At 38.1% G+C, this 27,977-nt stretch overlaps 1 protein-coding gene across 15 annotated transcripts in view; it reads right to left on the bottom strand.

The window, feature by feature from the left end:
• Cd36 (CD36 molecule) overlaps positions 1-27,977 on the bottom strand; it is a 93,055-nt gene that overhangs the window by 39,878 nt on the left and 25,200 nt on the right. For 5 of the 15 annotated variants that reach the window (XM_063285673.1, XM_039107190.2, XM_039107192.2 and 2 more), the window contains exon 2: positions 1,153-1,206. The exons of 3 other annotated variants lie outside the window; for them this stretch is intronic. The gene's annotated coding sequence lies outside the window, so the exon portion shown is untranslated. Of the gene's footprint in view, positions 1-1,152; positions 3,327-13,738; positions 13,974-14,896; positions 15,018-15,636; positions 15,797-18,360; positions 18,429-27,977 lie in introns of those variants that run through there. 7 more of the 15 variants (XM_063285671.1, XM_063285675.1, XM_039107195.2 and 4 more) reach the window with 7 other exon arrangements.

The following is a 27,977-nucleotide window of genomic DNA, read 5'->3' as shown; positions in this document are numbered from 1 at the left end:
CTCTAATGTTTTCCGCAGACTGTTACCTGTTAATCTGAATCTGGTTTATTGTTCTGGTTCAAAAATGATTTTGGTAGAAAAGTTTATTTTTTTAAAATATTGTTCATTTATATACTCTAAAAGACTCTTGGAAAATCAACTAGTAAAATTTTTTGGAGAATTTCATTTTTACTGATTGACAAAGCAATATGTCCTATAAGGTTTTCTTAGATTTTTCAAAAGAAAGTGACAGCTTAAAATTACCTATGAAAGAACTGGAAAGTCCTGGGATCCTTCTATGTTCAAAAACTTTTCAAATTTATTCAAAATAATTTATGCCATTTATAGTTACTTATAATTAGATTATTATTTTTTCTAAAATGTGTTATCTAATTTTAAATCTAAAATTATGATTTACGGAACTAACTAATATTTGAAACAATTTTTTTTAATTTTCAAAGGCATTCATTTACTTTTATTTTTACATTTAAGGTGCATATCGATTTACACTAATTAAACTTATAGTCATCTTTTGAAATAATCAACTTCTTTTGGGTAATAAAATATCTTTGTTCATTAAAGAAAAGTCTTTGGTAAATGTATATGTAATACCCTCCTCACTTCTAACTGTGTAGAGAAAAATCAAGTTCACCCAAAATTGTCCATGGACATTTCAACAAGCTATTGACACAGAACAGCAGCAAATGTGTTAATAAATTTCATTAAAGACAGTGTTGCCATAAGATTTACAAATCATTTGTATACTAATCTCACTGTTTCAATACTCATTAAAAATGTTCTTAATCATATTTTAATATAAAATCATGTTTAAATAGAGAAATTTGAATAAAACTCAACTGGCCTATAAATCACTTTAAATATTAACAAATGAATGTTGGAAAATACACATGATATCAAAACTCATAAATTAAAATATCACTGGTCACTAAACACAATTTTAATACTATCCAGCAAAAATGTAGGAAGATCTGTAAAAAGCGAATATAACAATTCAAATAAAGCCTAGAGTGTGTACAAAAGCAATGGATTTACTTTTTCATTTTAACATTTTTCATAAGAAGCGTTTTAAAATATTATCATTTCCTATCACTGTAAGAGTAGAAAAACTAATATTTTTTTTATGTAAAGGGGGGAAAAACCCACACAACTTACCTTTGAAAAGCTAGGAAACCATTCACCAGTTGCTCCACACATTTCAGAAGGCGGCTGTGAAGAAGAAAAGGTCCTCAATAGAAAACCCCTACCCTGTCTTCCCCACTACTTATGTGTGGGAGAGTTGAAATGAGCTTTTAAAAAAAATTCAGTGTCAGAGGCCAGTTTGTGGTTTGTTGCCAACAGAATTGAAAAAGAGAAAAGAAAAAAAAAAACCCACACTACACTGCTAGTTAAACTCATAGGGGTCTATTTCTGGTGAAGACCCATTACCTACATCTGAAATACCCAGCAGTCTTTTTTTTTTTTTTTTAATTTTGGCTATGTTCCCATCCAAGTAAGTCAGAGGCCAGAGAACCAACGGAACTGATTAAGTGAGCCACCCCTTCAATGCTTTGTTTTCAAATGTAATCATTATTCCAGATGCTGGGCTGCAGCAAGGGGGAAGTAAATTAGGGAACTCGTTGATCTGTCACAATTAACTTGCAAATCTCAGATCATAAAGTGCAAAGAATAGTGCCCCCCACCTATACTACAGAGCATGAACCCAAAGACTCTCAGATTCATAATTTGGAAAACAATTGGAAACCCTGTCAATCAACAGGGATGACAAACAAACTTTACAAAAGGAAATGGCCCCATTGTTCTAAGTGGAAGTTCTTATCTATTTGTCATTTTTTTTGTTGTTAATTTAGCTGAAATTTCAGGAGGACAGTGACATGATTTAAAAAAAATTAGCCTAGATATTTTGATTCAAATCGAAGCAGCAAGGACTATACAAATCTAATTACTACTGAGCTTGGCATCTCAGGTACCGCAGTCACTTCTAAACCTACAACATGAAGAATATTCTCACAAAGACACCAGGAGCAGACAGACAAAACCCTCATAAGGTGATCCTGGCCAAAAGCTGGCAGACTCACTAGAATATCGTCTCCAAGTTGCTCCTGAAGTGAAGCAACCTGAGAGTCCCAGGCAAGAATATATTTAGCTCCTAAGCTCAGAGTTACTCCAGTCCTTGGTCTTACATTGTACATGTGGGTGTGTGATGCTGGCCCAGCTTCCTCTCCCTTAGAGGGGTGAAAAGTAAAGAGAGAGAACATCTGAAACTCCTTCTTAGCCTTATGCTTTGCTGAGGCTTCCAAGGTGAATGGCACCAATACATCCATTTAACTATTACCAAGAGGTCATTAATCCACTCCGGTTTTATTGGGGTTTTGACTTGGATCTCAGTGGATTAAAAGATGAAACCATCTTGTTAAACCTCACTATAAACTACTGACCTTTTCATATCGGAGGAGTTACTTATAGGAAAGGAAACCATAGGCAATCCTTTTAAAACTATGAACATTTTATCTACATTGCATGACAAGACAATGGAGAATAAAGAATATCTTAATAAATATTTTGACTGAGATTTTCTACATACCTATTATGGAATTCAATCTTTTTAATATAAATGCTTTTTTCTCAGATTTAATTCTCATGCATATAAATATTAAGGCAACCATCTAGAGATAGATTTTCAACATAAGGGCAGATAAAGTAAGTCTTAAAGAGAATATTTAACAATATTGGCAAAGGCAATACAAAATGTGGAAAATATGGGCACTAACAGGAAAAGATATGTCATAAAAATGGATGTGTACGTGAACACTGCATTCACTTGGGTGATTATTAGTTAACACTCTAATGTCATCTCTATCTTATGACTTTCTCTGGAGAGTAAAATGTCACATATTCCATTGAGCAAGTCCAAACACCAAATTTACATTTGCAGAGGCCACTGATAGATTTTGCTCAGCTTCATAGCCAACAGCTCTTGCTATTTAAGACTCAAAAGACACCCAGTGGAATCAAATCCACAGCATGAATTTTCAAGAAATTGCAATTTGAGTACTAATGCAGTGCATGCTATGTTCATTTAAGAGTAAAGACTTGGGTTAGTTTCATGTGTGTGTGTATGGAGACGGAAGGTATATGCATATATTTGTAATCATGTATGTGCATCAGTATGGGTACATGTGTCCATTTACACACATTATGTGGAGGATAGAGTATAACCATAGGTGTTATTCCTATGTATGCTATCTACTTCTTTTTTTGTTGTTTTATGAGACAAGGTTTCTCATTGGCATCGGGGACTCTGTGACTATGAGAGGAAACCTGGCCATAAAGCTCCAGATATATGTCTATCTCGACTCCACAGCTCTGGGACTAGAAACATCAGGCCTGGTCTTTTCACATGGATTCTGGGATGTTCAAGTGCCTTACTGATGGAAATCTCTCACCAGGCCTAAGTTTTCATCCTTAAATATTGCTTGAAACAGTATTTTGAGCCAATGTGTTCCATGTGAAGTCCATCTAGCCCTCTAGATATCCATTCCAGCAATAAATAAATGCTATGAATGGTAGAATAGAACCATCAATGGCAATGAGTCGACTGAAGTTCAGTTCTTTTGGAAGCCTCCTTGCCATGAGAATGTGAGCAGATGTTGGTTTGAAACCTGTTCTTATTAGGTATGACTATTTAGTGTGTGACAGGAGTTATATAACCATGACTTATAGTCTGTTTTTGTTTGTGACTATAAAACTTAATGTGCCTTTTACTTTCCGTCTTTTAATCAAAAAACGATGAAAATTAAAAATGATATTAAACACTAAGTTGTGTAGCGTCCAGCACTTGACAATGCCTGAAGCTGCCCGACAGTCAGTCAGGGTTCCGTTCCTGACACTCCCATTCCTGAGCCTATAAATCTTTGTTTCTTCCTTGCTTTGTTTTCCCAAAGGTCACTTATCATGGTTGAAGAAGTCATACAACTGATTAGTGTCTATGTCCTCTTTATTTAACTGCTGATATGGTTTGTCTTTGAGGAAGGAGTTACATTCTTTTAGCTATCACTCCCCACAGTACTGAGCAGGATCATAAGCACTCTTCAATATGCAAGAAGCCTTCAAACACTGTCTACATTGACTCATACAGAGCTCTGAGTTTTAACAAGTGCATTGGTCAGGCTCTGTTTTGGACTTCATGGTAACTATTTAAATAAATTTTAACCTATTTTCTGAAGCCTATTACCCATTTTTACCTTAACTCTAATAATATTGCAAGTTTTTTCCTTCAGAGGTCCTTTATATTTTTCTCTTATTTATTAGTAGGAAAGCAGAAAATCTTTTGACATTTGAGATTTTAAAAAAATTCAACTAAAAATGTCACCCTTTTAGATGGACCTAGGCACATATGCACGAGTTGTGCTGCTGGGTCTTCATATAGCACTCCTACAGTGGCAGCAAGGGCTGTCTGTGACTACATTGCCTGTGTTAGGATTCCTTTCCCTCTACTGGGCTGCTTTATCTAGGCTCAACAGAATAAGATCAGATAGTCCTACTGCAGCTTGATATGCCAAAGCTGATTGATACCCACGGTAGCATTCCCCTTTTCGGGAAGAAAAGGGGAAAAGAGGTGGATGGAGGATGGGATGGGAGAGGGAGAGACTGAAAGGATAGGAGGGAAGGGAAGTTACTATCTGGGTGTAAATTAAACAAATAATTTAAACAACAGTAAAGAAAATGAAAATTTTACCCCTTTAAAATATTTTTTAAACTATAGAATTCAGTATTTCATTAATTAATGTTCTGTCATTTGCTTTTAGAGGTTTTGACCCAGTTACAATGTCTCTCCTGTTTTGGGATTATGAAAATAGTACCCTTTACCCAGTGTCTATGACTATTTAAAAATCTTTCATGGCAGTATTTTAGAGAGCTGATTTATGTAGTTCAACTCTTGTGAAAAGAGGAAGTGCAATAAGTTGAGTACACAAATATTGGGACATATTTAAGAGGAAGATGACAGATGCATTACGAGAGCTCATGTTTAATCCCCATACATTCACAACAGGATCTGAACCAGAGCATGACATAGTCACTGTGTCGCTGATGTTTTTCACCAGAGGAAGTGAAAGCTCACACAGTCTACATTCTCAAGCTTAATAAAACTCATATGGTGGCTATAACCTTTAAAATGTAGGTTTACCTGAAACTCGAGGTTATTGGTGATTCTCAATAACTGATGCCTGCTTAAGATACTTGACTTGTTTTCTTTGACACTTCAGCAAGTGAAAGCAACATCTTTGTATAACTTTGACTATAAATGCATATTGCGTATATAACAAAAATTCTTAATATTAAAGTAGTCATAAGCTGAGAGTATTGACACATGACTGGGCCTTTACCATCCTCTCGACATTGGACTACTTTGGATTATTTCAGTTGACCACCATGCACTCTCATTAGATTTCAGAAAACACTAAGATTTTGGCTATGTTTGTGAAAACAAACATCAAGTCCTTTTTCTGGGGGAAGCAATAATGAATGGCCCACCTGGATAGCACATGGTAGAAAATATTTGCCATTCAAACCAAAGTCCCTGAGATTAAGCCTTGGGAGTCATGATGGAAGTTGGAAAAAGACAGCCAAAGGCTACCCTATGATCTCCACACATGAGCGACAGTACACATATGCCCACACCCCAAACAAACACAATAACACATTAAATAACATATGAAATCTTAAATATACTCTTTTTTCTTTTAAAAATATTTTTATTTTCTGAGAATTTAATATAATGTATTTTAGTCATATTTACCCCTCTCACTCAAACCCTTTCAGATCCGTACCCACCTCCTCTACTCAGTTAATATCTCTCTCTCTCTCTCTGTCTCTCTCTTGTATTCTTTTCAAATTAATGTTTAGAAATAATTAAGAAGAAAATTATGTGTGTACATGATAAACAATGAACAGGTAATAATTAATAATCAGATAAGATAAAAATGGCATTCTAATGTCCTATAAATTAAATCAAAACATTAATTAACAAAGTAATACTAAGGAAATCATTTATTACTTAATGTCCAGAGAATAATAAAGATTGTCCATGCAGACATAATTTACACGTGTGTATTACATGCATACTTATATAGAATATGATCATACATCTGGACTTTTCAATGTCTAGCCTGTTTATTAGAAGTATTGAATGCATGCTATAATGCGTTTGTCTCATTAAGATACAGATATAAATATGCAATAGTATAATTCCAATAAAATATTGAAAACATAAATGATGTTCCTAATATTGCTTTCAAAAGAAAATTACAAGGATCCCCTCAAAGAAGAAAGTGTATAATATTAAGGTAATTTGTAGGCTAACATCACATGACCTAAACAAATCAAAGGAATTTGTAACAGAAGCATTAAGAACACAAAATAACCTTACTTACATGCTTAATGAAAACTACAGTAGAACGTGTGCATGAATGAGAAAGAGTGAACAGAGACTGCCTCTGTATTTGGGGAGAATTCTCATGTGGGCATGGCTGGGTCAATATGCAAATCTCATGAAGCAGTGAAAAGTATTGGCAGACCCAATTCTTACGTGAAAAATTTACTAACACGACTTAACTGTGTAAGGTGAGGGAAGGGAAAGGGATTGTGTAAACTATGAAAATATACGCCAAGGAAAAGTTCATTTCAACAAATGAGGAAATTTGTTCACATGGTACAAGGGAGACCATGAGGAGAAAAGAAAAAAATATCAAGTAAAACAACCAGGAGTCAACAATGTACAATCAGTTGAAATAGCAGGGCATAGCATTAAGTAACAGCTAAACCAACAGCTAAGCCAGTACGTAATGAATAAAACATGAAAAGGAGTTTATTCAGTGTCTTAACTTACATGGCAAAAAGTCAAAGCATTCCCTTTTATTGAGGAAAAACAAATATTAATATTGAGGTGTTTTGTAGCAAAGCCAGGCTGTAACAGAGTTCCTGAAGTGTGTTGGGTGGGGGCGGGGGAAGCTTAAAAGCAAAGTTAATAATAAATTAAAACATTAGCAAAAAGAATAATGGTTTGACCCTTGGGTTGAGCAAAATAATATGCTTTGTGATTCGAAAACAGTATCACAATGTCATGCTATTCAAACAGTAATATAACTGAATCACATGATAAATGCTTTAAAACAGAAAGATGTCCATTTTTTTTATTAAACGTTAGACCTAATGATTTTGTATGAAGTATTCTTTGTGAGACTGACCAGCCTGTGCTAAAAATAAAAACAAAAGTGCATAAATAATATTTTATATTTGTTTCTTATGTTTAAAGCCCCAATAGCAGAATATAGTTTCTGAAAGAGTTAAATACATATACAAGACCCACAAGCAAGAACCACTCACTGTTCCCAAAGCATGGATGGAAACTCAATTAGACTTCCTTGTAAAGCCAAGGGAGATATATTCTAAGAAGTATCTTACCTAACAATAGCTTAATTCAAACTTTACCACATGGAAAATAATACGCCTTTGATGCTTTCTGTTGCTGTTGAATGAAGAAGTGTGATCTTCCTGCCCTGACATTCAAAGAAGCACTTGGCATGAACACTGCCTCTGAGTGACACAGCCGCTTCACTCAGGCTTTATACATAAAGCAATGTGTCCAGCCTTATAGTGAAATAAAACCTCATTAATCCAGTTTGGCTCTTGAAGATCTATTCTTGGAAAAGTCAACAAGTTATGTCTTTCAAGAAATGCTACTTCTTAAACCAAACCCCCGAGATCTTTAACAGTATGATTAGGGGACCAGAAAGTTGATTCAACAGTTCAGAGCACATGCTGCGATTGGAGAGGGTCAAGCTTTGCTTCCTAGCACCTTCATGTTAGCTCGCAACTACCTATAGCATACTTTCTTTTAACCTTCAGTTGCACTAAGCACACATGTGCTCACAGATATACTCAAGCAAAAACAGTCAGACACGTAAATAAATAAACCTGAGAAAAAACAGTGTGCTTAGGATTTTCAATCATCACATTAAAAGTGGAAACATCTTTTACTCCAAGAATTCCTTTTTCAGTTTCAACAAAGTACGATTCAATACTTCCAAACTACATAAACGTATAAATTTTATATACTGTTAATGCATAAACATATAGAATATATTGAATGAAGTCATAAAAAAACCACCATAGCAAAATGTTTTCCTTAGATTGCTACGATTCCTTTAGATGTCCTTGTTTATTATTATTATTATTATTATTATTATTATTATTATTATTGCTATTGCTATTGGTGGTGGTATTTTTGAGACAGAATTTTACTGTGTAGGCTTGGCTGACCTGGAATTCACACTATACACCAGGTTAACCTTGAACTCACAGTAATTTGCCTGCCTCTACCTCTGGAATGCTGTGATTAAAACTGTGTACCACCACTACCATTTATTTCATGGCTTTTATGAATTCATCCCAGAAAATAGACCCTAGAGGAGTAACAGATGTCAGGCTACCAATCCGTAGTGTGTATGACACACCTATGGCTTTCGTGCTCTGAATAGCCCTAAAATAGAGGACTTTCCCATGGCCCTGTGTATGATTTCTGGTGGATGTTGTTGCTTTCTTAGATGAAAGGAGTTCCAACCTTGTGGAACAGAAGAGGAAATTATCACTTAGGAATTTCTACAATTAAGCAGTAGGTAACAGAAGTGTCATTCATCCTTCTACCGACAACAAAGCAGAATCATTAATGTTTGCTTTTCATTATTGAGTGATGGCAGTGACTCAAGTATTTCACCCTGTGGGCTACAGAGAAAAAACGTCATCTTTCTGACTCTTTGCGGTCAGTTTAGGCATCCCGAACCCTATCTTATTGCCAGTGTCTGCCAATTCCATTTACTGTCTTCTCTTATCCTCCTAAGGGTAACTTTTCTCTTCTGCTCCTGGTTCTAACTCAGGTAAACCACAATAGGTTGTGGTACCTTATGTATGAGGTGTGGGATGTTACTTTCAAATGACTTTACTAGTGAACAAGTTCTGTGATCTTTGCAATATGTAAGGAAAACAAAGGTCATGCCAGACTTTCAGGATACACCATTCCTTGTGTTCTGAAAGCCCACAGCCTCTTAGCTGTGGTTAACAAACCTTTCCACACAGTGTTCTATTCTATAATGCCTCCAGCTCGTGGGCGAAAGTGTAAGGTGACATGCTCTGGATATCACAGCGTACTCTGTGGTGCTCTGTAATTCTGTCTTTGTTAGCAACATAGAGCTTTGGTGTTTAGAATCAATATGCTAAGGGTATCCCATATTAGTCCAACTCTATGTCTAAGGCTGGGAGCACCATCCTCCATGTGTTATGAGCTCTAAAAATATTTCTTGGATGTGCTCCAAGACATTGCTAGGCCTGTGTTTCCTCTCATTTTCAACAACTCCTTGGGGAAAGTTTGATAATCACAGTGTTGCTGGAGGAAAGAGACTGAGAGTAAGTAAAATAATTCAAGCGAAGTAAGTCAGGACAAAACCCCAATAATCACATTACACAAACTTATTAAAAGCTATGAAGAAAAGTACCCCAGAGGACAGATGCCATCAAAAGTTTCCAGAAAGCCCTTAGATCTCTCTTATCTTTTGCCTTTCTAAGCTGCCTTGCAGTCACTGTGTTCTTATTTATTTTTTGAGTATTTGAGATCCTGTTTTGAATAGAATTTTCTTTCAAAATGGCATCTGCTTTCAAGTACGTGAATTTGGGATTACATCCAAACCAATATATTACAATTCCGCATACATACGCATAAGTTCTTGAGTCAGAGGAAACCGTAAGCTGCTGCAGCCCTGACTCCTGTTACAGTTCTGGTCATTTTATCAGTTTAGCAGTTGTGTATGGTCTGCTGCTTCCAGTGGCAGCTCGCCACATCTTAACAGAGTGAAACGTGTCTCCACCAAAACTGCAGCTACTCTACTGCAATTCTACTGCTTTCTTTCTTGACTTCATACACGTTACTCTGTTCTTTGAAGATATGTGAGATTTTCAACTGATCAAAATTAAAATTTGAACACAAAAATTGCATTTTTGCTATTTACTAATCACTCTCTGGCTTACCTGCTATGCCATTTGGGTAAAATATAAGCACTGTGGTAATATTTTATGCATTTTGGTGCAAATTAATGATATGGAAAACCTTTATAATTATAAAATGGCTGTCCATGACTAGATTACACATGGCTTTTTCTTTAATCTATGTAAATAAAGTGAAACAATGGTGTATAATCTATGTCAGAAAAACCTAACACATGTGTTTTGAAGAATTTAATACATAAAGATGAAGCTTAATAAATACATTTGACTGAGTTAATTAATCACAGTTCAGTTACTCATGAACTTTAAAAAACACTTCAATGTTTAAGAGTTTTCTAGGTTAAAACAAAATATAGTAGTAGTATTTGTTCCAAACTAATATCTTCAGATATTTCATAAAGTAATGAGAACTTGCTGTTCTCAAAGTCATGTGTCACCGGATATCTTGCAGATATGACCTTTGACACTATATGGGAAATGAGTGTCAATTTTTTCCCTTTCAAAAATATGTATTTGCATATATGCATGTATGCATGCAGATGCTCCTTGGTGTAATAGTAAGTCAGAGGTTGAAGTTGCCTATCCTAATCAATTGCTCTCAAAATCATTTTTTTTGGAGAGTGTCTCTTATTGAACCCAGAGCTCATGAATTCTGCTTGGTGTCTGAACAGAAAGTAGAAACAACTTGTCTATCTTATTCTCTTATTCTCTAGTGTTCAGATTACAGATGTGCACTACTGAGGCTGGCTTTTGCATGAAAGCTAAGGATCTGAACCCTGGTCTTCCTGCTTGCACAGAAGAACTTTGTCAGCCTAACCACATAGACTTAAACAAACAAACAAAAACGAGTAACATAAACAACCATTTCGTTCATCGAATGTGGTCAAGAAGGGTGTTTGAAATAATGTTTTAAGGATAGAAGAAAAAAGAAAAATATTCTTATACATAATGAATTCTATAATAGACATAATTAAATGTAGTAAGATGTCATAGGACTACATTTTAAAACTCTGTGTGTCTTTTTTTTTTTTTATTAACTTGAGTATTTCTTATATACATTTCGAGTGTTATTCCCTTTCCCGGTTTCCGGGCAAACATCCCCCTCCCCCCTCCCCTTCCTTATGGGTGAACTCTGTGTGTCTTAAGAACACTGTAGTATACTTGCCATAGAAATCATATATCCCAAGTTCAATTTCTGAGTAAAAAAGTAGAAGATTTACTAGGAATTGTTTTTTAATTTGAACAATATATATCATTGTTTAAAACCGTAAGCAAAAACACAATTTTGTCCAAATATCCACTGAATTAATATTAGATAGCCTATTATAAATATATGCACTTAAAAGAGACATGTTTATGGTGAATACTTGCCTTTTCCAGTTATCTGATATAAAAATTTACAAGGATGGTAATTTCCCAGATGTAAAATTTTTGGTTTAGTAGACATCAGTCATGCAATATAACCAATAAAACGTGTGGTTTGCTTAAACAAAAACTGAATTATATACTGAGTTATATATATATATATATAAATAATATATATATTATATATAAATATATATATAAATAATATATATTTATACATATAAATATATATATTTATATATATAAATAATATATATTATATATACTGAGTTATATATATATATATATATATAAAACAGGATATTAGCAAATATTTACGTGGATAGCTTGAATCTTTCCATTCTATAGCATATTTGGTACATAATTACAATGCACTGTAATTACACTGCACTATGAAATATGTTTTCTCTAAATATTTTAGATGATCTGTGTGTAAATTATATAAAGGAAACCTATAAAAGGCTATAAATTTATAGCTGTGAAAATGATTTTCAAGATGTAAAGTGGAAGGAAACATGGCCGCCATGTACTCATCTGAAATTTTGATGGCAGGTAGAAGGTGTCTGCTATGTTGATTGGTTCTTAGAGCTTATTAGCTGGGTGAGGGTAGTCCACGTGTTTAGTCCCAGCACTGGGGAGGTAGAGGTAGGCAAATCTCTGAGTTTATGGTCAGCCTGCTCTACAAAACAAGTTTCAGCACAACCCGAGCCACAAGAGGAAACCCTGTCATGAAAAACTAGAACAAAACAAAACAAAGCGAAGTGAATTTTATTGTAAACTGTTAACCATCTAAACATAGATAAATATAGATGGGTTCAGACTTTCAGAGGAATTGGGAGGAGTAAACTCCCTCCAAAGGGAAGCTGTAATCAGAATATATTGAATAAACTGTAAAATAATTAATTTCTTTTCTTTCTTTTTGTGTTGGTTTGTTTTGGTTTTTTGAGTTTTCAGTTTTGAGGACAGAGTTTTTCTGTGGAACCTTGGTAAAGAGAGGAACTCACTCTATAGACCAGAGTCTGGTCTTTGAACTCAGAGACTGGGTTGCCTTTGCCTCCCAAGTGCTGGGATTAATGATATGAGCCACTGCTGTGCAGCTTAGAATCTATTTTTATATAAAAAGGGAAAATACTTATGCAACACATGATTTACTTAATGAATGCTCATTAGAATCTTGAAGAGCTCTGGGTTAGTCATTCAGTGGACCATTAACTCCAGAAAACAGTCCAAAGTTCTGTGTTTACATTTGTGCTATTCCCTAAGTTGAGGCTTATTACCATCTACAGAGACACCATAGACCTGTGCTAACATACTAAGTAATTCACAGATGGTGACCATTTACAGAATCACAAATATGAAAAAAGGTATAAAAATTTAGCATCTATTTAATCATGCCATTTTCTGTGATAACCTAAGTCAAGTTGTGTTTTCTCTCAAGAGAAATATTAACAGGGTGAACACTTAAATATCAAAACAAAATGCATAAATGATAATGCCCAGGAGAAAAGAACAGCCACAGAGCCTTGTGGTGTCCTGTCTCAGGAGAGCCTCTGCTACTGATAGTGATAAACACAAAGTTGGAATTAATACAGTGATAAGCTAAGCATAGAGCTTACATAGGGAGAGCTCAAGGAAGAGCAAAGCTTCTACAACGTACAAATGTAGAGAACAGTGAAGCTACTCCTTGAATCTAATGGCAGAGCTAGCCACAAAAAGACCACAGTCCCATAGACACACTGCGGTGAGGAAGTTCACAAGCTAAAAGGACGACAGTCTCCCTGTGCCTTTGCAATGACCTCCACAATGTGCTCGCCAAAGAAATTTGAGTACTAATATAGCAGATTACGTAGCTATTAATGTAAGATATTGAGGAGAAACTACATAACAATATACATATATATGGTCTGCAAATGTGTGAGTAAAATAAAATAATAATAACAATAAATTGCACTATATTCATAGATAAATAAGTGAGTCAAATTTATAAATATAACATTTAAATAACATTTTATCTCCCATTTTCTCATATTTTTGATGAAGAATACCTAGTTATCTCTCTCATATGTATATATATATATGTATACATATACAAAGAAGTATATATATATATATAGAGAGAGAGAGAGAGAGAGAGAGAGCAAACAGCAGACATCATAAATTTGAAATAGAACACATTTAGGAGTAAAAATCAATTTCATGTAAGTAAAATCTATTATTAATAGCTACTTTCATATTTGAGTCTGTTAACGTGCCATTTATGCTGGCTGCATAACTAGTAAAATTAGTGAGATTATAGAAGGTATTATCTAAATATTCTTACCAGTAAAATATGGAGATGTAGCAGAATGCCAGCTAAGTTTGCACTCACTGATAACTTGGGTTGCCATAGCAAGCTCATAGTCACTGAGTTTCTTAGCAACCCAAGGCTCCACAGACTGCACCAGGACTCTACTGATCTTTCATCATCTTTAGAGAACAAATATCACTGTTGTGGTACCAAATCCAGTCAAGGATTCCTTAATTATCCAGTAGAGTAGTGACCCTCACCGGTCCCCTGTGTGGATATTCTTGTAGTTTATGAAACAGTATTTGCACTGGGAATTCTTTGAATGTTTACACTGCTAAGTGCAGAAAATTAAGTTTAGAAAATGATCAATATTTCATATGAGTAAGTATTTACTCAGTAAGCTAGATGAAACACAACATCTAACTCTTCAGAAATAGTAATTTACATAATTCTAAAATTAATGAATTTATTGCCATTTAATATAAAATAGGTTTTGTAGCATTTGTACTCTGCAATACATCACTTTGGCTGTAGTTAGTATTTAAAGCTTTAGGTAAGCTGGATAATATAAAGTAGATATTATCTGAGATTGTGAAAGTATAGCTTGCCTACAATATGTAAGTACAACTTTTAGTTTCCTAAGGGAGAAAGAGAATTGGACAGATCTAGACACAAGCAAAGCTGTGATTCGGGGAACAAGAATGAACATCATCTCCTCCAATCTACAAGCACATTCAACCCTGCATTCTCACAGTGCCCACTGAGGCTAACTATCTCCCTGCTGCCCCGTGTTCTAGTTCCCGAGGCAATATTGCCAACTCTGTCATGTAACTACAGTTAAGCTGTTCAAATATTGCTATAGAGCATTGCATCACAATGTAAGTCAAAGCATAAAGATTGGCAAGTAGAAGTATGTAACTGATAAAGCAGTGCTGTCTATAATTCTGCCTAATTGCAGTACTGATTTCTGCATACCTTCTATTATCAGCAAAGCATGACCATGGAAACATCTTGGTAGTTGATTAGTGAATTGAAAAAATTTTAATTTAAGTTTAGGGTGTTAGTGTTCTTTAAGCGCCCTACTATTTCATCAATGTTTCAGTAGCTTATGTTAAATGAGTTACATGTCACGGTGATGAAATTTTTAACTTGAGGAAAAAAAAAGAAGACAAAGTTGCAAAATCATCTTACAAATAGTTCACAGAGGACTTGTTGACTTGCACCATGCCAGGAAAGCCAGCAGCAGTGACTGCCTGTGACCTCCGTTTATTATTATCGGTCACCAGAAGCAGGCAAGGACATAGTCTTCTTTCTGAAAGATTACAAAGACAAGCACTCTGCTACAAAGTCTTCCTAGGCTAAAGCCTTGGTTATAATGTTTATTATGTTTCCTTCTTAGAAAGAAAAAGATCACCTGCAATTTAACGGTCTTCTTAGGATACATGTGTAGATAGGCAGATAGGCAGAGATAGGCAGATAGACAGACAGATAAATGGGTAGGTAGATAATAGAGACCTATATATAAATATGCCCTTTTAACTCCATTAAGATATCCTTCTAATGCAACACACACATACATACACACACACATATATATATTACATGTGTATATATAATATGCATAAAATGTATTATAATTTTAGATATTTCTGCATCCTTTTTATCACTTACTAACATAAACATCACTCTCAAAATTACAGTAAAATTAGTAAAGCTGACAAAATATCTACTTTCTTTCTCAATTACAAATTTAAGCAGGATGTCTGACTACATATAATATTTCCTACTTATTCCCCTTTCTCTGACAAAAGTCCAAATTATACTCTAAACTGTGCAAGAAAGAACCAAATAATCCCATCAAAGGAACTGTTTTTAGATTTGCAGGCAAAAGTCTAGATCACCAAATTATAGTCTAGGTAATTTTCACTTACTACACAGAAGTAATCAGCTAGCCATCCGAGGAGAGAGTACAAGTCCACGAGTTTAAAGGAACCATCAAAATGCAGTTGCAAGGTTACAGAGTCACTGATCTCTCCAGCCTTTTTTGCCCCAAGTCAAATCACTGCTGCTCACCACTTAGCCCCACCTCCAAGTATCCAAGAGTGGCTGTGGAACTTTGATTGACGCTCCAGTGCAGCAGTGAAGCTTATAAACCAAAGTAAGCCTGGCATCCAGCTTTTGTTAACCTGTCCAGCTTAAACGTGAATTGCTCTTTAAGAAAGAGGAAGAAAGAAAGGAAGAAAGGAAGAAAGGAAGAAAGGAAGAAAGAAAGGAAGGAGGGAAGGAAGAAAGAAAGAAAGAAAGAAAGGAAGGAAGGAAGGAAGAAAGGAAGAAAGGAAGAAGGAAAGAAAGAGGAAGGAAGGAAGGAAGGAAGGAGGGAAGGAAGGAAGAAAAAGAAAGAAAAGAAGAAAGAAGGAAGGAAAGAAGTACTACATAATGTTTAAAAGAACAGAGGAGCAGAACCCTCTCTAGGGAAACATTCCACTTAACATACTCACAGCAATTCCCTTGACAGCATCCTGTGTCTTAGCAATACATAGGACATTATAATCATAAAATTTTAAAAAACTTTTTATTGATTCTTTGTGAGTTTCACATCATGCACCCCATTCCTCCTCATTTTACCATCCCCTCATATCTACCCTTTCCTTTTATAACCTCCCCTTCAATTACACATACACACACACACACACACACACACACACACACACACACCACCACCACCACCACCACCACCGCCATCACCACCACCACCGCCACCACCACCACCACCAAACAACAACAACAGCAAAGCATAGAAAACGTCTCATTGTGGAAGCTGTAGTATGCCAGGGTGGTCCCCAGTAAATCTCTTTGTCCACATGTCTTCACTTGCTAATGTTCATTGAATTGCTCTAGTTCGAGATCTCTTTCATCAGCATTGGATCTTCATCAGGACTCCTGACTATCCTGTTGTTGCCTGTGTCATAGAGATTCTGCAGCTACGGAGCAGCATGACTGCTCCGCCAGTGCATTGCCTCTGTTTACAGATAATATGGATTTGGGGGTAGGCCAATGTAGAGCTCAGGATCTAGGCCTAGATGGTATCTGAGCTTATCAGTCCACTGGCTCTCCCTTATTCTCACCACCAGGGAGAGCTCTCCTGCACTGCTCTGACCAGGCAATATTGGATACCAGATTCAACCACAAGGCTCAAGTCCTGAGACAGACAAGGGCTCAAATGAAGACACTGACCACCTACTGACTTTCAAGCAAGTGGCCTAGAACATCTCAAGCCATCTTTATTTACACAATCACAATCCTGCCTGCCTGACCAGTAACTTCACTGGTTATTTTATTTAAAAGAAATCCTAACATCAGCATTATAAAATAAACATTACAAAAATGCCTCCAATAATTTTCCTTCCTCCTTTCTCACTACTGCAGGGACACTCAACCCATCCCTGACCTGATTTTGCACTACAAAGCACAATTTCAGCAAGCCAAAAATAAATGTCTAGCCAGCCTTGTCCTGTCGACCTGAGCCCATATTCAGCTGGTAGCAGATAAAGTTATACAGTTAAGCAAGGTTAACTACAGATTAAATATTTATGGGTATAAGTCCAGTCATCAAATTGCTCCCCTATTTTATAAAACGTTTTAAAATTGCACCCAGAGACATGCTCACAGTACCAAGCAGCCTTTTCTGATATATACCTACCAATTTCTGATACCATCTTTGTAAGAATCATTTTAAGTCTCTCTTGATCAGACACAGCTTCCTCAAAACAGTTACGCAAGTAGGAACTACTGCTCTCCAGAACTGCCACAGGCTTACTTAGCATGACTGTAGCTGCTTCTCTAGGGACATGATTGCAAGTCCCAACGTACACATGATTAATGGTCACGTCTGGAGGATTGATTGTCACAGAAAGAGAAGAGGAGGCTTTTACCCCTCAAAAAGAGTGTTGTGAAAAACAGAATCATCCACAGAGCTTTTAGCCTGTATGACCCTAGTCTTGCCCATGACCAACAAAGAGAGCTAAACGTTGCCATGAGCAAAGAGAGTACAGCACGAACAAGGATGACTTGTAGCACAGGCGACCTAGGTAATAATCACAGAGGCCACCAAATTTGTCACTGCTCCTCGCTGAGTGAGGAGGGTTTTCCATGGAGCTTGCTGTAATAAAGTGCCACCAGAGAAACACTCATGCGCTGTTCTCTGAAAATGATGCTACGTGCCCACCTGTGGTGGTTTGAATATGCTTGACACCATTAGAAATATGGCCTTATTCGAGTAGGTGTGAAGTAGGCGGAGTAGGTGTTGAAGGAAGTGTGTCACTATGGTGGTAGGCAGTATGACCTCCTCCTAACCACATGAGAGCCAGTCTTCTCCTGTGGCATTCAGATAAAGATATAGACCTCTCCGCCCGTCCTGCACCATGCCTGCCTGGACATTGCTAAACTCCCACCTTGGTAATACAGTAGACTCAACCTCTGAACCTGGAAGCCATCCCCAAGTCAATGTTGTCCTTGTGAGAGTTGCCTTGGTCATGGTGTCTGTTCACAGCAGTTAAACCCTACCTAAAACACCACCACCATCTCTCTCACTTTTTAATCTTTTTTTCAGTTGAAGATATTGGACATCAATACGACAACATGGAGACTGGACTTACTTGCGAGAGAATGACTGGAAAAAGAATAACAAACATAAGAAACACAGCAACAGTGGTTCCTGGATAACTGAGAAAAAAACCAGAAATCCTTATTAGAAACATAAGACTGGACGGAATTGGGAAAGAAGGCCAAAGGCAGCTGTAAAGGAAGATGCAAGAGTGCTGCAATCTGCCCACAAAGCATAAATCAATTTAGTGTTATTTCATATGCACCTATAATATGATTCTGAACTTAGTCCCAAGTATAATCTAAGCCATATAGAGCAAGGGAATAACACAAATTCACTTATATAGGCAGTGGTAAGCCTAACCTCAATATTTTGAATTTGAGTGCCCATATACAATATAGCTTCCTGTAAAACATTAATTCTATCTGAAATAACGTCACAATTCTTTCCTGTGTAAAAAGAGCAGTAAGAACATTTTTAGAATGTGTGTTAACATGTTCAGAAGTAAGGACCTGCTGAATCAAAGCTGTGGAAGAGGCAGTAACAGAAGCTATCATAAAGATCCACCTTGCAATTTCCAATATCAGGGCAGAAATAAAGCACATGGACTGAGAGAGCCACACTCCCATTCCATAAGTTCCAGGATCACCAAGTCATTGTGACAAGTTTACAGTCAAAAGAACCCAAGGACATTGTCTAACAATCAAAAAAATAATTGCCAGGAGCAAACGTCTCGAGTACAATTGGTGATACCACAATTAACACAAGAGGCATTAGGAAGGATTATTTTTCTCTAATAGTAGAACACTGAGCAAACTTTCACTCAAAATAACATAGGCTTAAAACCCAGAGTAAAAAGAAGAACTTGGCAAGGGGCATTTAATGACAATATAATTGGTTGCAGCCAAAAGTTTATATAAATGTCTTTGGAGGACAGATGGTCAGATGGTTTAGCTAGAAAAGTTGGAAGCAATCAACTAGTGGAATACCAATAACAAATTGGAGAGAACTTTTTAAGTATATCATCTTTCCAGGAAAGCAGACATTATTGACATTTAAATAATTTCTATAATCATAGGTATGATTAGGAACAGAGCAATATATGTTGTCTGGGGATTATTAAACCATACAAGTTACTCGTTTACTAGAAAACACTCAAGATGACAACTGTGGTTAGCCACTTCTTGGATCAACCATATCCTAATTGTGGTTAAAATGATCAGCTGGCAAATTAGCTAGGTAAGGAACTGGATGGTGAATCTTTACCGATTATAAGGGGCCCCAGGAGAAATCTCATCAGAAGGAGAAACAAAGTTCGAAGTCCAGAGATATCTGTTACCATCTGCTCCTCCTTTAGGAAAATTAATCAATAAGGTTCTATAATTAAGAGAAGCACAACCATGCTGAGGAGAAAGACCTACAGTGGCAAAACAGTTGAGTAAGCCATCAGCATATCCAGTGTAATTTGGAACATCAGACATCTTATGAGTAACAAATGCATCACCATCTCCCCCGCCCACGCCCCCAGCCACAACCCCATCAGTTTTGGGTCCTTTACCACAACTATAACGTCCTCATAATCCCAAGTAACAGGATGGAGAAATGGTGGTTCAGGAACATAAATCTAGAATTGACCTTGCCCTGGCACAGAAAGGAAAAAACAAGAGGATTACCTGAATGGCAAGCAAATCAATCACAATTATAAACAAACAAAAAAAAAATGTGAGGCAAATTCTTGGCTCCTGAGGCGAGGGCCTTGGTCTGACCCGAAGTGAGCAAAGCATGGTGGACACAATGGTGAAGTGAAACATAAGAAACTGAAGTGGATCAGAGCACTTAGACGCCGCGAACTTTCCCACCATTATCTCTTCCTCTGGAGTCAGTAAAAGATTGGGTGGACAGGGCTGGGTCCCCAATAGTGGGTGTTTGTGTCTCCAATTCAGCTGGGGCAGCAGTGGAATAAGGTATCTTGCCATGATGCTGTCTCATAACCAAGAACTCAAACACCATGAAGACCTCAAACGGGTATGTTAGCATTTTGGGTAAAATATCCAGACCCTTTCAAATGAAGGAAAGTGAGTCACGTCCACTTGCCGAAGGTCACTGGAGTGAAGACCCTGGGGATTTACCCCCATAGGTAGAGGATAAAAAGATGTAGAGTGAGCCAAACCATCCCTAATAATAACGTGTGCTGCTTCACAAGGAATGTGAAACTGAAGACGAAGAGCGGAAGGGCTTTGACGGTGCAGAGCGTGATCTTGATGTTCTTGCGTTGAGCAAACAGTGGGGCGAGTAGGAAGCTGAGAATGAGCACGCATGTGCTCAATTAAAAAAACGGGAAAGACTGTGAATGAACTGCGGGTTGAAACTGTAGTAAAAATAAAACTACAGAAGTCCATGCAGCAAGAAGCAGCAGTTTCAAGGCGAGGAAATAACATACCAGGAGTCTGCACAAAGGTTAAAAGTTTGTTCTGAGAGGCAATCAAATACTGCAGGAACTGCTCTGAGCTCCACCCTCTGAGCCAAAGTCTCCTCTGTGGAGAAAGAATGTGGCTTACCATTGATGATATATGTTGCTGTGCCTTTAGAGGAGTTATCTGTAAAGACCAAGGCTTTGTGGGGAAGTAAAGGAGAAATGTGGCAAATGGGAGGGGATATAAAAGAATGTCTATGGACAAAATGCAGGAGTGGGCAAAGGAGCAAAGGATGTTTATAGATATCTGTGAAACCCAAAGCAGTGATCTGCCAATTATCAGATTCAGAAAACAATACAGTTACTTGTTCAGTAGTATAGTGTATAGTAATCTCTGAAACATCTTGACCAAATACATTCCTTGTTTCTGTTTCAGGCTTTTAATATTACAGTGACTACCAAATCAGTGTATGAGGCTATAACCTTCTTGGAAGACACAGGTAAATGAAGCCATTCCAAAGGACCCTCCTGTCATAAACAGCCAGTAGGTGTACGGTTTGTTGAAATAAAGACCAAGAGCCAGGACTTAGTGTAATCAATCCTTGTCACTTTTTGTGAGGCAATAGTTTGTTCTACTATCCTTAGGGCCTCTTGTGCTCCAGAGGTATGTGTCCTAGGATATCTCGTGTCCTAGGACATCTAGGCTCTAGATCACTCCTAAGTATATCAAACAGAGGCCTAAGTTTGGAAGTAGATAATTTCACATATGGTCTGAGCCAGTTAATATCACCCAATAGTCTCTGAAATCATTTCATGTCTGTAACTTGTCTACTCAGATCTGCAAAGACTGAGAGGTGACAAAGTCATTCTCTATCCTTCTTTATAAATAAGAATATTGAGAGTGCTTTGTTTGGAGTCTTTTGATAGTTTGTTTTGTTTTTGGTGGGAGGCCAACACTAAGTCTAAATTTATTAAGCGCTGCTGTGAGACACTGGAGCACCTCTTTTAAGAAGCATCAGCCAGGGGGTTGGGGATCTAGCTCAGTGTTAGAGTGCTTGCCTAGCAAACGCAAGGCCCTGGGTTCGGTCCCCAGCCCCGAAAAATAGAAAAGAAAAAAAAAAGAAGCAACAGCCAGGGTAAGAGAATAAAATATATTACCTTCAACAATAGCAGTGTTCCAGGGATTAAGGGCTCAAGATGGCCTGCCTTAAGTTGTTCCTTTACCAATTGAGAGGCTGCCAGCAATTTTTCCTGTGTAAGTAGCCATAATCAAAAGCAGCCTGTGGTAAAGCTACTGAAACTCCTCCTGCTTTGGGGGAAGTTTTAAATTTAATCTTTGGTTTCTCTGCGTTCCTGTTATCTCTCCCTAGAGGAGACCAATCTGGATTATGATAAAGAGCTGCCTCTTCCTCTAAATCAAAGGCATCTCTAATATCCAGAGTTTCACCCCATTTTCCTCTTCCTCCTCTTCTTCCTCCTCTCCTCTGTTTTTTCTTTGAGAGGGTAGAGTTTAGTGAGAGGGTATAAGGAGGAAGGGACCCCTTAAAAGAACTGTTAAGGACTTCTTTTGGTAACTCTGTAAAATTCAGGAAGCGAGGAGGTATCCTCCTTAGCATGAGTCATGCAGGTACAAACAAACCCCCACAGTGTGAAAGTAGGAATAGGGACTTCTTCACCAGGCCCTGAGGTTAACTTGTACTCTCTTCCAAACATCTGAATCAAGAGTTCCCTAACAGGCAAACTGGGGGCAAAACTGTAGAACAAATTTTACGAACCCTAAAGTCCAATTAGTAGCAACTTTATTTTTGACTAATTGTTTTATGATATCTGCATAGAGAATAATGTCCTTTGATACAGGCTTTCCCATTCTATAGGACAGAGCACAACGTTTGTCAAGTTATCATGTCATTTCCTTTGATGTACGCTGTCCTATTCTGAAGGACAGGGTACCACCTTTCTCAAGTTTTTGTATTATTTCCTGTGATTAACTTTGTCCTATTATGAAGGACAGAGTACTACACTTCTCAAGTTCTTGAGTCTCTGCCTCTCCCTCAAGCCAGGGGTCCTCCTGGCAGGTATGTAGTACCCTTAGGCAGAATCCTATCTCCTTCAGTCCCAATATTTACCTACCAACTTTAGGTCCCTATTCAGCGCACCACTTGCCGGAGACCAGCTCCAGCTGCAAGGCTCAGGTCCTAAACCAGGCAAGGGGGGGTTGGCTCAAATGCAGACATTGACCACCTATTGACTTTAAAGCAAATAATCCCAAGTAACTCAATTCATTTTTATTTCTACAATGACAATCCTGCTCAACTGAGCAGTGGCATCTTTGGTTATTTTAAAAGAAATCCTAATATTAGCATTATAAAAGCTCCATTATTACAAAAGTTCCCAAGAGATGTCCTTTTTCCTTCCACACATCCACTGGGTCAATCACCCTCAAATTTATTTTGCACTACAAAACACGATTTCACCAAGCCAAAAATAAACGTCTAGCTAGGCATGTCCTGTAGACATGGGCCCATACCTAGCTAACAAATGCATTTACACAGTTATACAAGGTTTTGTGGTTACACGTCCTATCATCAAATAGAAGCCCTCTGTCATACACTCTTTAAAGTGCAGAGACATGCTTTCTCGCTGTACCAAGAAACCCTTCCTGATATACACCCATTAATTTCTGATAGCATCTTTTTCCAAGAACCATTTTTAAGTCTCTGTTGATCAGACATAGCTTCCCTGTTTTCTAAGTCTCTGTTGATCAGACATAGCTTCTCCATTTTAAGTGTCCTGATTTGCCATAGTTTCCTCATTTTAAGTCTCTGTTGATCAGATCTTATTCAGCGTGACTGTAGTTGTTTCTTTAGGAATATGATTACATGTCCCCAAAAGCCCAGGATTAATGCTTCCATCTCAGGGGTTGATAGAAGCAGAAAAAGAAGAGGGTTTTATCCCTAGAAGGAATTTTAAGAAAAACATAGTGTCTCCCCAGGGCATTCAGCCTGCATGATCCCAGCCTTGTCCACGATCAACGAAGTGAAACCTAATAGTCCTATGAGTATGGAGCATAGCAAAAGCAAGGAGAGCTAGTAGCACATGGGACAGGTAATAAGCATAGTGGTAAGGGACTTCCAGGGGCCTTGAAACAGTAGAGTCCCAAGAGTGAAACACTCATACATTCTTCCCTGTTGGTGCTGTACGGCCACCACCATGGCCACCCAATACTGCCATCTGTGGGGTCAGCTGTCCTGCTCTCATGTCCTCAGGGCAACTCACCTACACCCATGCTGAAGAGTCACTTCCACTGTCCTACCCAGGCTAGCAGGACTGGGCTTACTACCTCAACCACTTCACACTGTGGGGAGCTAAGACAGCTCCCTGCTCTCCCAAGCTCAAAGCTGGCTCACCCATACCTTCACTATCATGGCTCTTCTGTGTTGTTGCTCAGGTTAGGGCTATGACCCTCTCTTCCAAATGGTACAGCTTGTGATGGGGCAGAACTAGGTCTCTTATCACCCCAGGGCCAGCTCTCCCCACATCTGCAGCTGGTGAAGAGGGAGGGGAAGGAGTGGGCATAAGCCCTGTACCCATGTCACCTCACAGGAGAAGAGTAGATACTGGCCAGGAACTTTCTTGTGTCCTTGCCCTCTTCCTACAGCCAGGGTCAGCACCATAGTGCTCCCAGACAAGGTGCAGGGGCCACTTTCCCGAGTGCTGCAGCAGGGGAGAAACAAGGACAGCTTACCTGTTCTCATGACCTCTTAGACTTAGGGCCAGTTTTTCCGATTGCCACAGGTGGTGAGGGGTGAGGGGGTAGAAGGGCATCACCCCAGCACACACACCATCTCATGACAGACAAGTAGCAGGGCCAACCCTTTTTTGTACTATGAGGTCAGGTCGCCCACACTCATGCCCTCAGGCTGGTTTACTCACACTGCTGCTACCAGGTCCAGCTTCACTGCAATGACTGGGCAAGGTACAGGTCTTACTCTGCTCTACAAAGGGCTGCCAACAGTGAGAGACAGGGGCAGCTCTACAGAACACTTCAGGCTCTGACCTCACCATGGCCCCAGGTATCAGAGCTGGCCATTCATAATGGGCCACTCCTCTCCTCTCCACCCTCAAACCTCTGGCTCTATCTCTCAACTGCTCCATTCTTCTTCTCTTTCCTCTGAACACCACATACATTGTGGTGGCTCATGCTGCATGCTGGGCCCTGGGTGACATGCTGTACGGCTCGGTGGCAAGTGGGTGTCTATGGGCCACCTGTGCCTTGTGCTAGAGGACAGGTCTTTGCATTGCCTGAAAGTCTCTGTTTTCCTCCTGCTGTGTATCATTGCTGGATTTGATTTTTTATGAATTCTAGAAATAAGACAACATTGACCACCAAGCCAACCATTAACCTAGGATGAACAAAGGACTGCCACTTCTCTACCTCTGACTGATATAAAAACAATACCACCAACGAGGAGTCTCCTTGCTCATTGTCAAGAGGTATGTATAGTCATTATACTTATCTCAAGAAAGACATGTGCTCTTGTAATTTGAAGTGAAGAACACTGCGTCTTGGGGTTTCACTGCTGTGAGGAGACACCATGACCGTGACCATGGCAACTCTTAGAAAAAAGAACATTTAATCAGGGCTGGCTTCCAGTTTCAGAGGTTGAGTCCATTATCATCATGGAGGAAAGCATGGCAGCATCCAGTCAGACGGTGTGATGGCATAACAGAGAGTTCTATATCTTGATCAAGAAGCAACAGAAGAAAACTCTCTTCCATATGGGATGGAGTTTAAGCAAATTATACATATATATAATACACTTTCTCCAATAAGACCACACCCACTCCAATAAGGCCACACCTCCTAATAGTGCTACTCCTCGTGGGTCAGGGATTCAAATATAAGTCTCTGGGAGCCAAAGCTGTTCAAAACACCATGATTACCTTCAAGGATAGTATTAATTGTGAGGACAGCACTGAGCACTGCAGAAAGACCAGCAAAACAACCAAGCTCAGACTTAAAACATTTTGATCTTCTTTTGTCACATATGCCACTAAAGTTGATAATATTGGGTAAGTCTAATTCTCATATATATATATATATATATATATATATATATATATGTGTGTGTGTGTGTGTGTGTGTGTGTTATACATCAAATAATATACATTCATATATAAATTTAAAACATAAAGATACTCCAAAGGTCATTATATATAATATGCTAACTATGCTAAGTAGGACATTCATGTATTATTATTTAGTATTATTTAATATTAGCATAATATGCTAATGTGCTAAATAAGACCAAGTATTCATGATTCTTCTTCTTAATCTCTTAAGGATATAAATCTCTAAGGATCAATATTAGTAACATCCTTCCTTGTGAGTTCATTTACTTTGTGAGCCCTTTGTGCTTAGAACATTGCCCCATAGAGGAAGAAAGCAAACACCTTCTGCCAATCGTTCTGTAATAAGTATCACTACAGTTCTCCATCAGGCACTGAAGAGGCCAATCTGATCTCATGAACGATACATTATGCTTAGCTTAGAGCATTTAGTCGAGAGCTGGCTAACTAGCACTTAATATTTCATATGGTATGGACCATGAGATTTTTACTGAAGTAATGAAGGATTTTAAAGCATATCAAGTGAAAAGAAATAGTAAAAAAATTCTACCCTCACACCTCAGGGGTTAAAAAAAAGCATAATTCTCAAAAGCCTGGTTGGCGCTCTACATGCATACGGTCTAGTTGTTGATTTTATTGCAGTCATGACTGTCTGGGTTCAGAAGGCCAGTTACCTTCAGTTAGCACTTTAAGCAAATGCCTTGGATGAACGGCCCTTTATTGAATCTGCTAACACAGCCAAGCTGATGTACTGATGATGGCTTCTGGTAAAGCTCACTTTGCTTAGAAAGTTTCCAACAGCTCATTTTTAAGACACACATTTTATGTTTAGGAGACGTTGCAGCAGGTTTGCTGGAGATTGGGGGCCAAGATGATGCTCTAGAAATTGTGTTCTTGCTAAGCAAGCATTAAGTGTTGGACTTGACCCATAGCACGGCATAAATTGGGCATGGTGATGAATGTCTGCAGTTCTAGCACAATCAGTGGAGGGGGAAGCAAGGCGAACAGAATCAGAAGCTCAAGTATGGAGTATGGGCAATCTCTCTCTCTCTCTCTCTCTCTCTCTCTCTCACACACACACACACACACACACACACACATACACACACACACACCACCGCCACCACTACCAACAACAACAACCAACCATTGGCAAAATAGAGAACCTGAACCACTAAAGAATTTGAGGTGTCTTAATTGTCAAAGATCTCCATTTGTATGGACATGAGTGCTTGATCCTCTAGTTCATACCCCTTCTCATCTACTCTCCTTGTGATGCATTTCATGGCTCTTATATTACAGGAGGTGAACAAGCTGTAGGAAATCATCATCTGATCCTGGTCATTTGACAAAGGAGGCTCCAGAGGTCCAAGAATCAGGAAACCCTTGGAAATCACTTAATGACCTAACAGCCCACAGTGCATGCTGCCTTGCTCCTGTGGTGGCATATCTTCCTCTTGTGTTCTCTTTCACCATCTTGTCTCTAAGTTTTTGTCCCAAGCTTTGATAAAAAATTGCTCTCACTTTCTGTCATTTATCATTGGGTTTTGATGACACAGATACACCTAATTCACACCTCTGGGATTATTTACACTGTTTTAGTATTTTTATGCATTGTCAATTGTACTGTGTTGCTAGAAGGACGCCAATTAGCTTACAATTTCTCATTTCAGTGGGCTTTGATATTTTTAATTGAAAACTTCTTTTAAATATTCGAAACTAACCTGCTTCAGTTGATAGTAGTATAGGGTTATACTAACTGGGTGTTTTAGGACAATTCTCATTATTATCGTGGACAAATGACAACAACTTGTCTTTGTCATTACTTTGGTTTCCTTACTTGTAAGGAACTAGTCTTTCTTGGTTATTTCTATTTCCTGGTGCAGGGTATCAAAACGTAAACAAACTGTTTAATAGAGATAAGTCTAAACTAAAGAAAAAATGTCATGAAGTACACAAGGCAGACGGTAGTAAAACGTAAGAAGAGTAGCAGTCACCAAGGGGGAGTGTTTAGGAAAGAGAACATGGCACAGAGGATCTTGTCTCCTTTCTCGGATGAGTCAGGAGTCACCCAGTTGTCACCTGCCAGTGCAGAGGAGGAATGGAGAGGGAGGACATTTCTCCAT

This window comes from Rattus norvegicus, chromosome 4 (assembly GCF_036323735.1).
Source record: "Rattus norvegicus strain BN/NHsdMcwi chromosome 4, GRCr8, whole genome shotgun sequence".
NCBI lineage: Eukaryota > Metazoa > Chordata > Mammalia > Rodentia > Muridae > Rattus > Rattus norvegicus.
The sequence above is the reverse complement of the archived record's forward strand: the minus strand, read 5'-3'. Positions and strand labels throughout refer to the sequence as shown.